The 14,950-nt window shown below is 43.1% G+C and overlaps 1 long non-coding RNA gene across 1 annotated transcript; it reads left to right on the forward strand.

Annotated features, from left to right (window-relative positions):
- Nucleotides 1-8,854: 8,854 nt before the first annotated feature.
- LOC123616548 (uncharacterized) lies at nt 8,855-14,334 on the forward strand. The gene is made up of 2 exons (XR_006724563.2): nt 8,855-10,794; nt 13,129-14,334. It is a non-coding gene; the product is annotated as an uncharacterized LOC123616548 (long non-coding RNA).
- Nucleotides 14,335-14,950: the final 616 nt, after the last annotated feature.

Here is a 14,950-nt window from a genome sequence, read left to right on the forward strand (position 1 = left end):
TGTACAAATTGAGGCATGTGGTCCATAAAATCCAAGTTGGGTATAAGGCCTCAAAACTAGAGAAGTCAGTGATCTGTTTGAAGGGTGAGCTCACCCATTAACGTGTAAAACGTTGTCCATTAGAGACAAACAAGATCTAAAAGGTGAAGAACATAAAGCAGACATTCAGCTGAGCTTCCTGACAAATTCTCAGTGAAAGAGCTGAGAGTAGGGGGAAGGCTGTAGCTCAAGTGGTAGAGTGTATGCTTAGCGTGCACAAGGTCCTGGGTTCAATCCCCAGTTCTTCCATTAAAAAATAAATAAATAATTACCTCTGCCATAAAGATAAATAAATTAAGCCTAACTACCCTGCCCAAAACTTTGAAAGTAAAGTTAGTTAGTTTTTTTAAAACCTTAAAAAAAAAAAAAAAAAAAGCTGGGGTGAAGCAGTTCCCATGAGACACACCAAACAAAAACTGAAAATAAATCTTCAAAGAGGATTGAAGCAATATAATACAAGGAATCTGTTCTAAGCACCATACATAGTCAATAAAATCAGGGTTTTGATGAATTAATAATTTGGTAAGTTGGTCGCTTGGCATATTGATGATCTAGAACATTTCTTTTGAGCAAACGGAAATACTGCCTTTTGGAAAGTCGCTTTGCTTCTCTCAAAAAGTGATGTGATCGGCAGCAGAGGAGCTGGAAATAGAAGAGTGACAGAAGCAAGCGTGGGGAGGGCCCATTTTAGCAAAGCCCATTAATGATAACATCCCCTTCTCAATTCGGGCCTGCACATATGTCCCCACTGTGGAGACAGACGCCTCGGTCTAGTGCAGCCTGCTGCCGGGAACCGGTGGATCACATAAACAGCCCTTCCTCTGATTCCACACTCACCTGGAAGGCTTCTGATTATAAATGAGCATCCCCAGTAGTCTTCCTTCAGACAGAGAATTCGTAGGCCAAGGGTCAGGAATACCTAGTCACCTTGATGGATATAAATCTCAATGTGCATTAATAAATGGGCGCCTTTGTTTTTACACCTGTATTTTATGAGCTTTGTAAGTGGGGGTCAATGCCATGATGTCTGATCACCCCCAGGACCCTGGCAAGATTAATTTTTCACAATGTCTGTGAGTAATGGCCAGATCTGTTCTGAATTCACCCAGTTGGCTCAGCGAGTTTATGTTTCTATAATCTAGAAAAACATCATTGAGAAAGCCTCTACATTTAAAGAGTAGACTTAAAATAATTGCAGACAGGATGAACTATTTTTATTGTGTATTTTATATAAAAATCCTGAAATGATCTTCCTGTGTATCCAAAGTCCTACCTGTCTGGGGTCTAAGACAGGGTTGCATTAACAGAAATAAACAGTGTTTCTCTGGATCTGGCTTCAACCCATTACTGTGGGCCTTGCATCGTTCCATGCTCCACCCCCTGACACCACCCACAGCCCCACCAGTTATTTAGGGGGGTTCCCAAGGGGTTCTGAAGAGGTCCTCTGAGCTATCCCTGCCATGGTCCTGCTCTGCTCCGCTCATGTCAGTTGCATCTGCTGCCCCAGTGCTTCCCTGTGATGCCCACGGACAGGGCCAGCTCTAAAGGGCAGCCTTCTGATGCCAGGCCTCTTCCCACTGCTTCCCCAGCTGGAGGCAGAGCTGCGGGACTATTCCAGGTCCCCCAGGTACCAAAGCTGGGCCTTACTTGCTCCTATCCTCACCTCGACACCTTCTGCACTAAAGGGAAGGCGATTGAGTATCTGTCTCTTCTCCTCTGTGTCACAGTGGACATTGGACCCTGTGGTGCTGCCGCATGTTTCCAAAGAGTTGTCACAGAAGTCCACAGAGACTCAGTTCAGCTCATCCTAGGTCCAGCTAGAAGAGAGAGTGACCATTGCCGTGCAGAACTGGAATGTAGAGAAACTCAGGTGCAGCAGAGAAACAGGGAGCAATGCAGAACCAACCACCCACCCACAGAAGGCGGGGGCTACCAGCAGCAGGGCAGATGTGGGACCTGTCCTGCCCTGTCTGGAGGGAGAGGAAAGTGAGAATTACCATCAAAACCCCACCAAAGAACACAGGTCACTTTTATAATCATTTTTTAAAAAGATAGCTTCTCAAACCATCACTGAAATAAAGGAATACAGTCATTTGTTGAGTTTGATGCTTACAGTCACAGATACAAACTGCCATCAGAGGTCCCAACAGTGTGGATACCGTCACTCTCAATGAATCATTTTGCTGTCTCAGCAAAGTCACAGGTGAACAAAACCCTTCTAGTGGTGTAGAAAGACACCAGATCTAACTGGACCCACCTAATATTTGCACCCATTCACAAGTAAATAGCTTCTGACACTCCTGTCCCTTTTCCTGCACCTTCAGAATGGCACTCAGTGGCATTAGTTTTCTCCAGGTTGTATTTCCCGAATCAATGACTTTTCAACTGTTCCCTCCCTCGTCATGTATCTCTGAAAGATCATGTGCACATCCACGGGCACACACATGTACACGCAGTTTCCTCCTGACTCAGGTGACTTCCAAGGCTGCTGGTCGACCCTGGTGCTCTTTTCCTGAAGAATAGTTGCTCACTCCAGGCTTCACCTAGCAAATTTAGAGAATTTCCCCCCATTCTGCTCTGTTGCTTCAAGACGCAGAGAACCTCTGAATCACCCCTTACCAACACCATTTCCAGACAGGATTTGCAGAGGACATCTGTGTCCTACAGGAAGTCTGAATTCTCATTCTGCAGTCCCTCTAATTTATTTCAGCATTCGGTTTTCCCTTTCTTGTGAAATCTTTCTTTTATTCCACGTGTCTTTCTCTCAGCCTCACCCTTCATTCAAACTAAGTTGAGAGAGAGACTCTGCTATTTACAGCTGACCTTAGACTGCGTTTTGTAAGGTATGCTAAAGGATTTTCTACCCACCCCTGCCACTGGGTTTTAAAATTAATTTTAAAAGAGAACACAATTTCTGAGGCTGTCCTTTCTTGAAGGACATTTTTTATTCCCTCTGCAGAATGTGCACTGGGGATTGGTTTATAGGAAAAAAAAATTCTTTCTGGGCCTTTGTTTTGTTTTATTCCTGAGGTTGTTTGGGGGATGGGTGACCTGGTAAGACAACTGGGAACCAAAGGGAGTCCTCACTCTCTGAGCTTAATTTATCACATCATCAGGGTTCGCAGTGGATATTCTGAAATGCTAACAACCATCTCTACAAAAAACATTCTGCCTCAGGCCAGTCCTAGTCACCTTGATGGTTACTCTTTATCAGTATCTAGTATCTTGTTCTCAACTACAGTATTGGTCCCCCAGTGGTTAAAAGAACACACACACACACACACACACACACACACACACACACACACACTCATCCTGGGAGAAGTCTGCCTTCCAGAAGTGTTCTTATTGCTGCCCAAATCTGAACCTCCCCCTTGAGCAGAGAAGGGCAAAAGCGAGGACGGTGTACAGTGACATTTGAATACATCTCCCAGTTTGGTGCCCCGTGTTTTCCCCACCTCTCTGGTGAGGGTCTGGAGTTGGATGGGTGGAGGAGGTGGCTAGAGGAGAGGAGACAGCCACAGAAATAGCTACCATTGGGGAAACACTTCACTCCCTCTCTGCTCTGCTAAAATCCCAGAGAGAGGTGGGAAGTGGAAACGGACAGTACCGCTATCTCCAGGTTTCTATTGGGGCCCTTCCATGCTGGAACCAAAACATAGGACGTAAGACAATGGATGCTCTGGGTTCATGCTAAAGGGGTGGCAGGACCATTTTTCCAGGGAAATCCTGGCAGGGTTAACTATGAATCATGTTGATGCTAGTCTAAGGTGAACACAATGGAGATAAGTGTGCATCCGCTCTCCTCCCAATGTCGTCTTCTTAATTTCATCTTTGTCAGTCATGTTGGGGGACTGTGGGCAAGGCGGGTGGTGAGGGAGCAATCATTTCCAATTACTACCAACCACAAAGCACACAAAACTGAATGCAGATCACTCCTCAGACCACTGGTTCTGCCCAACAACATAGGGTCATTCCAGGATGGGATCAAGATATACAACATTCAGAGTGACCCCCTGAAAGCACCACTGTAAACATACGTATCGACTATATTTTTAAAAGCAAATAAACTTTAAAAAAAACCTTCAATTAGTGGGAATCCAACTATCTAGAACTCTTACTTAATTAGGATTGTAAACTATAAAGAAAAGAAAGATTAAAATAATAAATATTTATTGTGTCACTTCCATGTGCCAGGAAGTTATCTTATATAATATTTACACCAACCCTTGGGAAATCCTAAGTGTTTAAGAGGTTAAGTAACCTAGCCAAGATCATACTACCATTTGCAAGTGGCAGAACCAAAATTCAACCCCAGGTGCTGTGCTCGAATCTGCTGTGCTGTATTTTATCTTTTTTTGTTGTTGTGTATTTTTGGGTTTTTTTTTTTAAAGCCCTAAGTCTTGCAGTGGGTAAGAATCTTGCACGTGCTAGGGTAGTCATTAGTGCTGTTCACCAAATATTTTCAGATTTCCACCTTTCGGACACAGAAAAGGGAGAATGGTTCCTGGCCCCCTCCTGGGCTGGGTGGGGCCCCGTGACTGATTCAGGCCAGTGAGTTGTGAGAGGAAGTAATAGAAGCGATGTGCGTCACCTCTGGATGAGGGCATTTAATCATTGTTGAGAGACCTCCCAGAGCTCTCCTCCCTTCTGTGAATGGCCACGTTCCAGCTCCATCAGCATAGGCCCTGAAATGAGGACCCAGTCAACCCCAGGTAGATGTCTCGTGTTATGTTGTGTTGTGTGCCTGAGCTTTGGAGGTTATTTGCTGCTGCAGGGTACTCTGGCCTACCCTGACTGATACTGCCACAAGCTGGAGAGTACAAAAATGTACCTTTGTTTCCATTGAACTGAACTGAACTATCAAGCCCTCACTTCTACCAATGTAAAAAAATCTAGTCTTGCCCATTCAACCCGCTTTGTAATGTAATGCTCACTCATGTTTTGACGGGAAAACTCTTGGTCAAGTTTCTGTCCTTTGTCTTCCTTGCCCGGTGGGGCTTCTGGAGAGCCATTGTAAGTGGCGGGTAATGGAGAGAGTAAGAAGAGTAGTTAAGGGCCCCACAGCAAGGAGAGGTACAAGGTGGGACTTTTGCCCTAAGGTTGTCTTCTCATTTGCAGACCATCACGGCCATGTGACTTTCCTCTTGACCTTTGCAGTGAGTGTCCAGCACTGCCATGGCGTCCAAACACCAAACAACACTTGGCCACCTCCTCACCCCAATCAAAGGCCTTTGGGGTCTCCTAGTCCTCTCACACAGTTCTCCCTCCACACAAATCTCTGAACCTCAAGGCCTTTAAGACCCTGTGATGTAGTCCTTGAGTCATTCATTGTCTACAGGCACCACCGCTGACACCATGCCACGTCATGCGGAGGGTGGTTCTTTCTTTAAGAGTCATGCCATCTCCCTAGGCTATACCCTGGGGGGCAAGGAACAGGTGCCTGCTTATCTCAGGCCCCAGCCCCCTCAACTATCTGAGGTTCCTATCAATCTTGTCCTACACCCAGCTGCTGGGATTAAACCCAAGGAGAGAGGGATGGGGGTAGCGGTCAGGGTTTAGACCATTCTCAAAAGGGAGCTCAACAGTGTTGCCCCCTCTTGTTCCCCTTTCCCAATTCTTTCTTTCCCTCCCTCTTTGGAATAGAAAACTCTTTTCTGTCAGTGCTACTCAAAGTTCTGGTTTGCAGCAAGGGAAGGATTTGTGCCAGTACATAAATCAACACATTGCTTCCTTCATCAAGGAAGTCTGGCTACTGGGGGAGAAAAAAAGTGCCAACTGAACTAAACAGTGTTCCTGGTAATAAAGTTGATTTACCTTCTGTTATGAGCTCCTTATCTCAGTAATAAACAGTTCTCAGGAGGCAGCCTATTTTGCTGTGCATTCCTCCCTGTTCTGTGGTTTGTGGATAAACATTATGCCCAGCTTCCTTCCTGAGTTGGCTTTTGATGTTCAAAGCCAGCTTTGGGGATTTAAAAAAAATCTCACCACTCTCTGGTACCTAGTCTTTCAAGACTATTGTTTCAGCTATGAGTTTAAAACAACCCCATTTAACCATCCAGTTGCCTTCTTTGTTCCGTCTGTGTCTACCCTCATCCTGAGAATCGTTTTTTTTAAAAATCACTGCTGAGAGGGAAAAAGCTAAGATTTCCACCTGGTGCTGTTGAGGTTTTTCACTGTATTTCCTGTTTCCCCCTTGGACCATTGCATGGTTTTTAAGGTAAAGACTTATTCTATAAATGAGAATTCATCTTCTGAGTATTCGGATTAATCAAAATTTGCCTAGGGCTTTGTGTAGATGATTTTTTTTTTTTATTGCCAGTCATTTTGAATCTGTTCTCTTCTAACAGAACACATAGTCAGAAAGGTGTCTGACTTCCAATGATGTTAATTAAGAATTTGTAATGATATGAATAAATGCTTCTGATAACATGAGCTGAAAAAAGTGGGTTACAATATTGGGTTGCAGTGTGAGAACAACTTCAACAATAACCCTGAAAAGGCTGGGAAAAACAATAGAAATAAGTAAGTTTATTCATATTTTTAACTTATATAGTATTCTTTAATAGAGAAGATAATTTTATTTTTCAAGGGGACTGAATTTCCCAATTGACTTACAACTTGAGCAACACATTAATCTTGTTTATGTTTAGCCTTATATTGTTCTTTAGATGGTTTATCTCCCCAGCTTCTTTTACAAGTATCTTTTCTACAATATTTGAATAACTTTAAAAGGTCATCAAACCCTTCAATTGTCATTCCTTACTATTATCACCAACCCATTTACGACCCCTCCCCTTATACCTGATCATCATTCTAACCCAGCCCGCAGGTACCCAAGTCTGCCACATGTCAAGGAGTATGTGTGCTTGACATAGCACAGTGCTATTCTGTGCCATGCACTCTCTTACTTTGCTCATCCAGTGCAATGTTTTAAAGATTTATCCCATTACCAAAGATGTCTTATTTCCTATCTCAGAGGACAGTGAGGCATCTCAAATTCCTTACAGAGGCTATGAAGTGTCTAGAATTTAATTGTGAGATGACCCAGAGCCTCAATTACCAGGGTCTGAAAAAAACTGTTCGTAGATTTATTGAGATGTATTTCACATAGTATGATATTCAGCTATTCAACGTCTACAATTCAGTGGTTCTAGTATATTCACAACGTTGTGCAACAATCACTACTATCTAATTCCAGAAACTCTTCATCACCCCAAAAAGAAACCCAATACCCATTAGCAGTTATTTCCCTTTCCTTTATCCCCCTAGACCTTGGCAACTGCTAATCTACTCTCTGTCTCTACGAATTTGCTTATTTTGGACATTTCATGTAAGTAGAATCTTACAACATGTCATCATTTGTGACTGGCTTCTTTCACTGAGCATAATGTTTTCAAGGTTCACCCCCAATAAAGCGTGTATCAATATTTTTTTCCATTTCCTGGTTAAATAATATTCCATTCTGTGGATATTCAGTATTTTGTTTGTCTATTTGGCCTCTAGAATTTGAAGTGCATCAATTCTAGTGCCTAAAATATAGTCAGTTTGGACAGCATTGTGTTACTTATTTTCCGTCAAGTCATTAGAGTAAGTTATGTCTATTTTTTTTTAAAAACAATGTAGGGATCTCAGCAAGATGAAAGGGAAAAAAGAAAGGAAAAGATTTGGGGAAAAATAGGAAGTTTCTGTATCTTTCTCTTCTTTCAGAAAAATGGAATTCTATGCCAACCAGAAATGCTTTCTCACATTTTTCCTGTGCCTACACATCTCTGTATACTTTCCTAAGGCCTGAGAATTCAGAGCACACGGTGTTGTGCCAGCTGGGCGCTGAGTCCCCAGCAAGTGTTGAAAAAGGACAATGAATGAATGAAAGTCACCCCCTTGCTCATTTCCTCTGGCTCGCTAACTTGCCCCCCCCCCCCCACCATGCTGGTTCCTTGCTGCAGTGCAGGTGGTTGAGGAAGCAGCAGCTGGGGGAGCTGCAGAAGAGGTCAGCGGTTAAGCTTAATTACAAGTCAACACCATTTCTCTGGGACTGCTGCGGGAAGGGCGAGCAGATAAGATCAGTGGAAGTGCTTAGAGGGCCTTGGAAGGCAGACCGTCTACAAATATAGGATTGGCTTTTATTGTCGGTGCCGTTAATAAAACAGATGTTCTCAAAGCATTCCTCCAACCGGTGACAGGACTTGGAAAATTGCAGGCCCTTTATTGGTTGCTGAAACCAAATAAAAATCAGATTAAAGTTTAATTCATCTCATAATTTTCTCCATGGCAGCTCTCCTGGGCCAGCCTGGAGGCAGAGCCAGCCTCCTCCTCCTCTATGGCGAATCTCACCTTCAGCCCGAAGCCCCCAGAGGTCAGCCACTCCTTGCCCCTCTCCCAGAGGCCCACTGTGGGTGATGTTCACAGCTCAAGAGGGGGCCAGGGCTCAGGCCAAGATGTAAAAACACTGGCAGCTGCTGGATGATAGCAGAGAGGACTTCCTTCTTCTTCGCCCTAAGGTCTCCATAGCAACCAGGGGAAGCTGCTAGGTATCCCAGCTATGTGACCTGGGCCATGCATATCCCCCAGGCTCCCTCCCAAAGGGGCTAGACCAGAAACCACGTAGACCATGTCCACCCTTATACTTTTTATACCCAGGACTGTGCCTGAGATGATGGGGGTTCAATTAATAGTTCACACATTTATTCAACACATTTTCCTATTCACTTAATAAAAGAATGAATGGGGGAGGGCACAGCTCAGTGGTAGAGGGCGTGCTTAGCTTGCACAAGGTCCTGGGTTCAATCCCCAGTACCTCTGTTAAAAATAAATAAATAAATAAATAAATAAACAAACAAACAAACCTAATGACCCCCCCAAAACAAAACAAAACAAAAAGAACGAATAAATACATGAAGTCATTTTCCAGCTGCTTCCTTTTTAAATAGTCTCCATTATTCTTTCATCTTCTTTCTTCATTCCTGACTACCTGCCTTCCTTTTTTTTTTTTTTTTTCCTATTGTATAACAAAAAAATCTAAGACTCCTGGGGTATCAGTCCAACCTTGGCAGGTGATTCCACACGTGCTGGGAGTTAACAGCCTGTCACTGACACCGTACACTCAGAGTTGGGTTTTGCCCTTTGAAAGGCATCAAGTGCTCTGCAGGAACAAGCCAGTGACCTCCTCATCCCAACCAGATAAAACATGAAGACGAGGAGAGGATCGTGATGTAGCCAGGAGGTGAAGGAGCACACTGGCACCAAGCATAGTCTTCAAGGTCAAGAAGAGCCTCAAGAAAAACCGTTGCGTTGGCTGCAATAGGAAGGTCAGAGTTTAAAACCCAGGCAGAGAGACAAGTCCTCCTCAGAATTCAGCCCTTGCTCACTCACTGGCTCAGCTGTTCATGTAACATCCCTATGCCTGCACAGTGGGCTGGACCATGCAGAAATGAATGGGACTAGAAGGCTGACAGAGAGGGGTCTGCAGGCTCATAGGGAGGCCACGTGGAAATGAATTGTCGCCCCACAGAGGAGACATCAAGTGCAGATGGTACAACGGAGGCGGTGGAGAGATTCCAAGCGGGAACGACTTGACCCAGCGTGGGTTTTGTAGAGTGAAGACCAGCTCAGGAGAGGAGTGTGAGAATATGAGGATGGAAAAGAGGAAACAAATTAGAGAGAGACTGTTTCTCGATTTATCTTCAGTCTCTGAGGTAGACACTCCCGCCACCAGGCCTTTTGTCTCCGCATGAGTTCTGAGGCCATCCTAAACTTCGTATTTGTGGTAATGTTGATCTTTGCACATTTGAATGGGAGTTTTTCTTTAAAGGTCAAGAGACAGTCATTGTATATCTTTTGGCATAAGGTTAAAGAGAAGAGGATACAGAAGTCATGCCATTGTTAAAAGAGGGTTTTCACTTGGTTTTAAAAAACATAACGCGTGTTCTGGAAATGCATACAAGCCAAACAGCTTCTAGTTCCTCTTTCAGAGAAGTAGCTGAGCAGAGTTAAGCGTTCTGATTTTAATTCATGAACCAGGAAATCTTTCCTGGCAGATCCTGGTGAATTTCAGTTTGGCTGCTGACAGATAGAGAAATGTGTTTTCTACAGTGCCTTCCCCTCCATTCCATGTCCCATTGCCCATAATCTTCAGAACCGGCCACAGACACTGACAGAGTGTTGTCACCCCCCCGTTTGAAGAGCTGAGATTTGCTCCACAGATGGCCCAGAGCCAGCGAGGGACTTTCTCAGCAGCATGTCCTGGTCACATGGCAGCTACATGTAGGCTGAGGGTCACTCCCTGAGAGAGATTTTTTTTCTTTCTACCCTTCTCCCCAACCTCTAAAAAAATTTAGCATTTTTCTGGACAAGATGGGGCTTACGTCAACGTAATGCTAAAGAAGGCTGTTAAGAAGGAGAAAATCCGGGAAGGAAAGAAAGAAGGAAATATTGGAAGAAAAATTGGAGAAAGGGGAGGAGGAAGACGATGAAGAAATTGGAGAAGCCAAGAGTTAGGGGAAAAAAAGAAGAAGAAGAAGAAGGAGAGATAACAATAGTGCTGACTTTCTAGGGTTGTTGGGAAGATGAGAGAATGTTCTTCGGGGTCTTTGCACATTACCTCTATGGAAAACTCTTTCCTCAGTGTTCTCACTTTCTCCATTCACTTCAGAAGTCAGCTCCCAGCGAGGTGGTCCTTGCTCTCTTCGTGTAAAAGCCACTCCCTGACATCACTCTCTAATTGCTTAACTGGTGCTACTACTCTTCACAGCTGTAAGTACCATCTGCCATATTACATATGCATTGGTTTCTTTTTCTTCCCTCAAAAGAATCTAAACTTCACCAGTACAAGGACTATTTCTTTTTTCCCCCTTTTTTTAGTTTAGTTTTTTTTTTTTTTTGTGGTGGGGAGAGGTAATTAGGTTTATTTATTTTACTTATTTTTAGAGGGGGTACTGGGGATTGAACCCAGGACCTTGTGTATGCTAAGCATGCGCTCTACCGCTTGAGCTGTACCCTTCCCCCATTTTCCTTCTTTTTTTTTAAATGGCTATAAATTTTTATTTCAACTTCAAAAAAAAAAAAAAAAAAGGAAGCTTAAGCATTTCCAAAACTCCTGCAAAGTAAGAGCAGCATCCTATGAGAAACACCTGATAGGAAGATCTGAAACTCTTTGTCCTATTATTTTTTTCTAACTTGGTGATTAACTCAACTCTGTCCAGAGCATTTGTATAACATCTTGGAAATTATTAAAGTATATTGCCTACCATTTTCTTTCTTTTTCTTTTTCTTATTGAGGTATAATAGACACACAACACTACATTCATGTCATGTGTACAACATGGTGATTCAATATTTGTATACATTTCAAAATGGTCACCACAATGTCTAGTTAACATCTCTCACCATACATAGTTACAATAACCTTTTTTCTTATAATGACACTTTTAAGATCTACTCTCCTAGCAACTTTCAAATATGCAACACAATATTATTAACTATTGTCATCATGCTGTGCATTACATCCCCATGACTTATTTTATAACTGGAAGTTTGTACCTTTGACCCCCTTCACCCATTTTGCCCACGCCATTACCCCCTGCATCTGGCAACCACCAATCTGTTTTCTATAGCTCTGAGTTCAAGGTTTTTGTTAAGCTTTGTCTTTTTGATAATGGCCATTCTAACAGATGTGAGGTGATATCTCACTGTGGTTTTGGTTTGCATTGCCCTGATAATTAGTGATGTCTTTTCATGTATCTGTTGGTCATCTGTATGTTTTCTTTGGAAAAACGTCCATTCAGATCTTCTGCCCAGTTTTTAATCAGAGTGTTTGTTTGGTGTGTGTGTGTGTGTGTGTGTGTGCATGTGTGTGTATGTTTTGATACTGAGTTGTATAAGTTCTTTATATATTTTGGATATTAACCCTTTATGTGATATATGATTTGCAAATATTTTCTCCCATTCAGTTGGTTACCTGTTCATTTTGTTGATATTTCCTTTGCTGTACAGAAGCTTTTTAGTCTGATGTAGTCCCACTTGTTTATTTTGCTTTTGGTGATAGATTCAAAAAATCATCATCAATTGGGGAGGGATAAATTAGGAGTTCAGGATTAACAGATACACACTACTGTATACAAAACAGATCAACAAAGACCTTCTTTATAGCATAGGGAACTATATTCAATATCTTGTAATAACGTATAATGGAAAAGAACCTGAAAAAGTATAGATACAGATATAGATACATGTATACATATGTATCTCATACTTCCCTTAATATGATAATTTCCAGGTCCACCCCTGTTGCTGCAAATTGCATTATTTCATTCTTTTTATGACCAAGTAATATTCCATTGTGTGTGTGTGTGTGTGTGTGTGTGTGTGTGTGTATATATATATATACAAATTCTTTACCCAGTCATCTGCTGATGGACATTAGGTTGCTTCCGTGTCTTGGCTATTGTATATAGTGCTGCTATGAATATTGGGGTGCATGTGTCTTTTCAAATTAGAGTTTTCTTCACATCTATGCCCAGCAGTGGGATTGCCGGATCATATGGTAAGTCTATTTTTAGTCTTTAAAGTAATCTCTATACTATTTTCCATAGTGGCTGCACCAAATTACATTCCCACCAACAGTGTAGAAGGGTTCACTTTTCTCCACACCCTCTCCAGCATTTATCGTTTGTGAACTTTTTAATGATGGCCATTGTGCCCGGTTAGCACCATTTAAAGAGACTGTCTGCATGGAGACTTTTCCCAATTTCATTCCTTGCTGTATTCCAAGCATCTGGAACAGTGCCTGGCACATAGTTGAGTGCTCAATAGATATTTGTTGAATGAATGAATGGGGCTCTAGAGATTCCTTAAGAAAATAAAAAACCTTCCACCTTCCCCACTGAATCTCACAGTGTCTCTGGGAAGAATGAAAATTTTTATTTAAAATTGTTATCTTCTGGAGAGAAACTGTTTTTATTTGCTTGTAGCTTGAACCTTACCCTCCTATTCATGATTTTCTTCTATCAGCACTCCAACTCTTAAAAAGAAAGAGAGAGAATTCATAAAGGGTTTGTGCCATCAAAGTAATCCCCCTTTCTCTCACAGCCATCCTTTTGGGATAAACCTTAAGTCTGCAAAGCAAGGACAATGATGATTTCCTTCTTGCCACCCAGAAGAGGACGAGGATGAATCCAGAGACAAGGCAAGAGCATGATGCGAGGCAGAGCTCAAGTCAAGGAGATCCTGGGGGATGTGATTTCCTCTCTTCTTTCTAAAGCCTCTGTAAAATCTCCAGATTTTTGTTTCTGAGTTGTGACTGCTTTAAAGAATGTAAAATCTGAGACACTGCTATTCCCACATGACTTCACCTCGGGCTATGGGTGTGAGACACAGTGCAGCAGCTTCATGGGTTTACACTGGACTCCCAGGCTTGGGGAGGAGGGCAATGAAAAAGGACGACTATGGGATGTAATGGTAGTTCCAGTGGGATTTGGAGCTTTGTGCCACAACTTTAAGCAATTCAGTCAGGAAAGATTGGAGAAACTGGAAAAGAAATTGCAGGGAAAAGAAGTGGAAGGAAATGCAAAACAGAGGAGGAGGAAGAGGAGAAACAGAGGGGACTCATGCTATCTTTAATACATGCTAAGCTCACGGGGCTACCCCATCTACAGGGGCCAAGGGGTATCTTCAGCTTAGTTTTTGGTCAGTTTAGGCCAATGACCTTCAAGGCTACACTTGAAGCAACCCTTAATCATTTGATGGAATTTCCTCCCTAGCTTATCTTATGTTGGTGTCAAGAACTGGTTATGTTGTAAAAAGTTTGATATTTTTCCCCCAAGTTCCTGGCATGGGCATGGAGCGTCTCATACCCTTGGGTTTTCCAGAGTGATAGAAGTGTCTTTGTTATTCATGAGCCCCTTGGCTCACTGTGCTATCATTATGTTAATGAGGTGACTCATTGCAGACCCCCACATAGCTTCTGAATGAGAGCTGGTCACCAGGAAGACCAACTGTGTGATTAGAGGGTTAGGTCTTTGAGCCAACTCAACCTCCAGGGAGGGAAGGGGGACTGGAGATTGAGTTTAATCATGGGACCAATGATTTAATCAATTAGGTCCATGTAGTAGAACTCTGGACACCAAAGCTGAGGGGGCGCTTCCTGGTCAGTGAACACTGATGTGCAGAAAGGGTGATGCACCCTCATTCCAGGAGGAGAGGGCACAGGATCTTCCCAGACCTCAGCCTGTGTGTCTCTTCATTTGGCTGTTCCGGGTCTGTATCCTTTGTAATAAAACTGTACTTGAAAGATAATGCTTTCCTGAGTCCTGTCAATTGTTACAGTAAATTGTGGAACCCGAAGGGGTCATCAGAGTTTATAGCCAATCAGCCAAAATTGCAGGTGGCCTGGGGGCCCCAGAAATTTGTGACTGGTGTCTGAATGGGGGCAGAATTGCGGGGCGCACACACATAATCTTTCTGTTAAGAAGCCTGCTTCCCCCTCCCATCTAGTTCTCCAAGAGTCGGCCTGTGTGCCGCCCATCTCTGTATCCTCAGCACCCAGCACCCTGCCAGGCACACAGGAGGCACTCAAGGAATGTTAGGAGAGCCAATATAGGTCATGAAAATAAACTTTTGAGAGCGGCCAGCCCAGAATGGATAACTAAAGACAGAGAGTGAATTTCCCATAACTTCACTTGAAAAAGCTATCAATCAATCTTTGAATAACAAAAGTTACACATACCAAGTAAATTTCTTGATTCTCACCATGAGCCCCACAGCAAAAACATCCCTCCTCAAAAGAGGGATGGGAGATTGTGGGGCACCAGCGGACGCCTGGGTTGAAAATGCGAAGTGGAGGTACACACGTGTTTGTTGAAAGAGACGGAAACTCCTCAGGGATGGGAGGTGCCTATTTCAAATACCTCAA

The sequence above is a fragment of the Camelus bactrianus genome, chromosome 21 (genome assembly GCF_048773025.1).
Source record: "Camelus bactrianus isolate YW-2024 breed Bactrian camel chromosome 21, ASM4877302v1, whole genome shotgun sequence".
NCBI lineage: Eukaryota > Metazoa > Chordata > Mammalia > Artiodactyla > Camelidae > Camelus > Camelus bactrianus.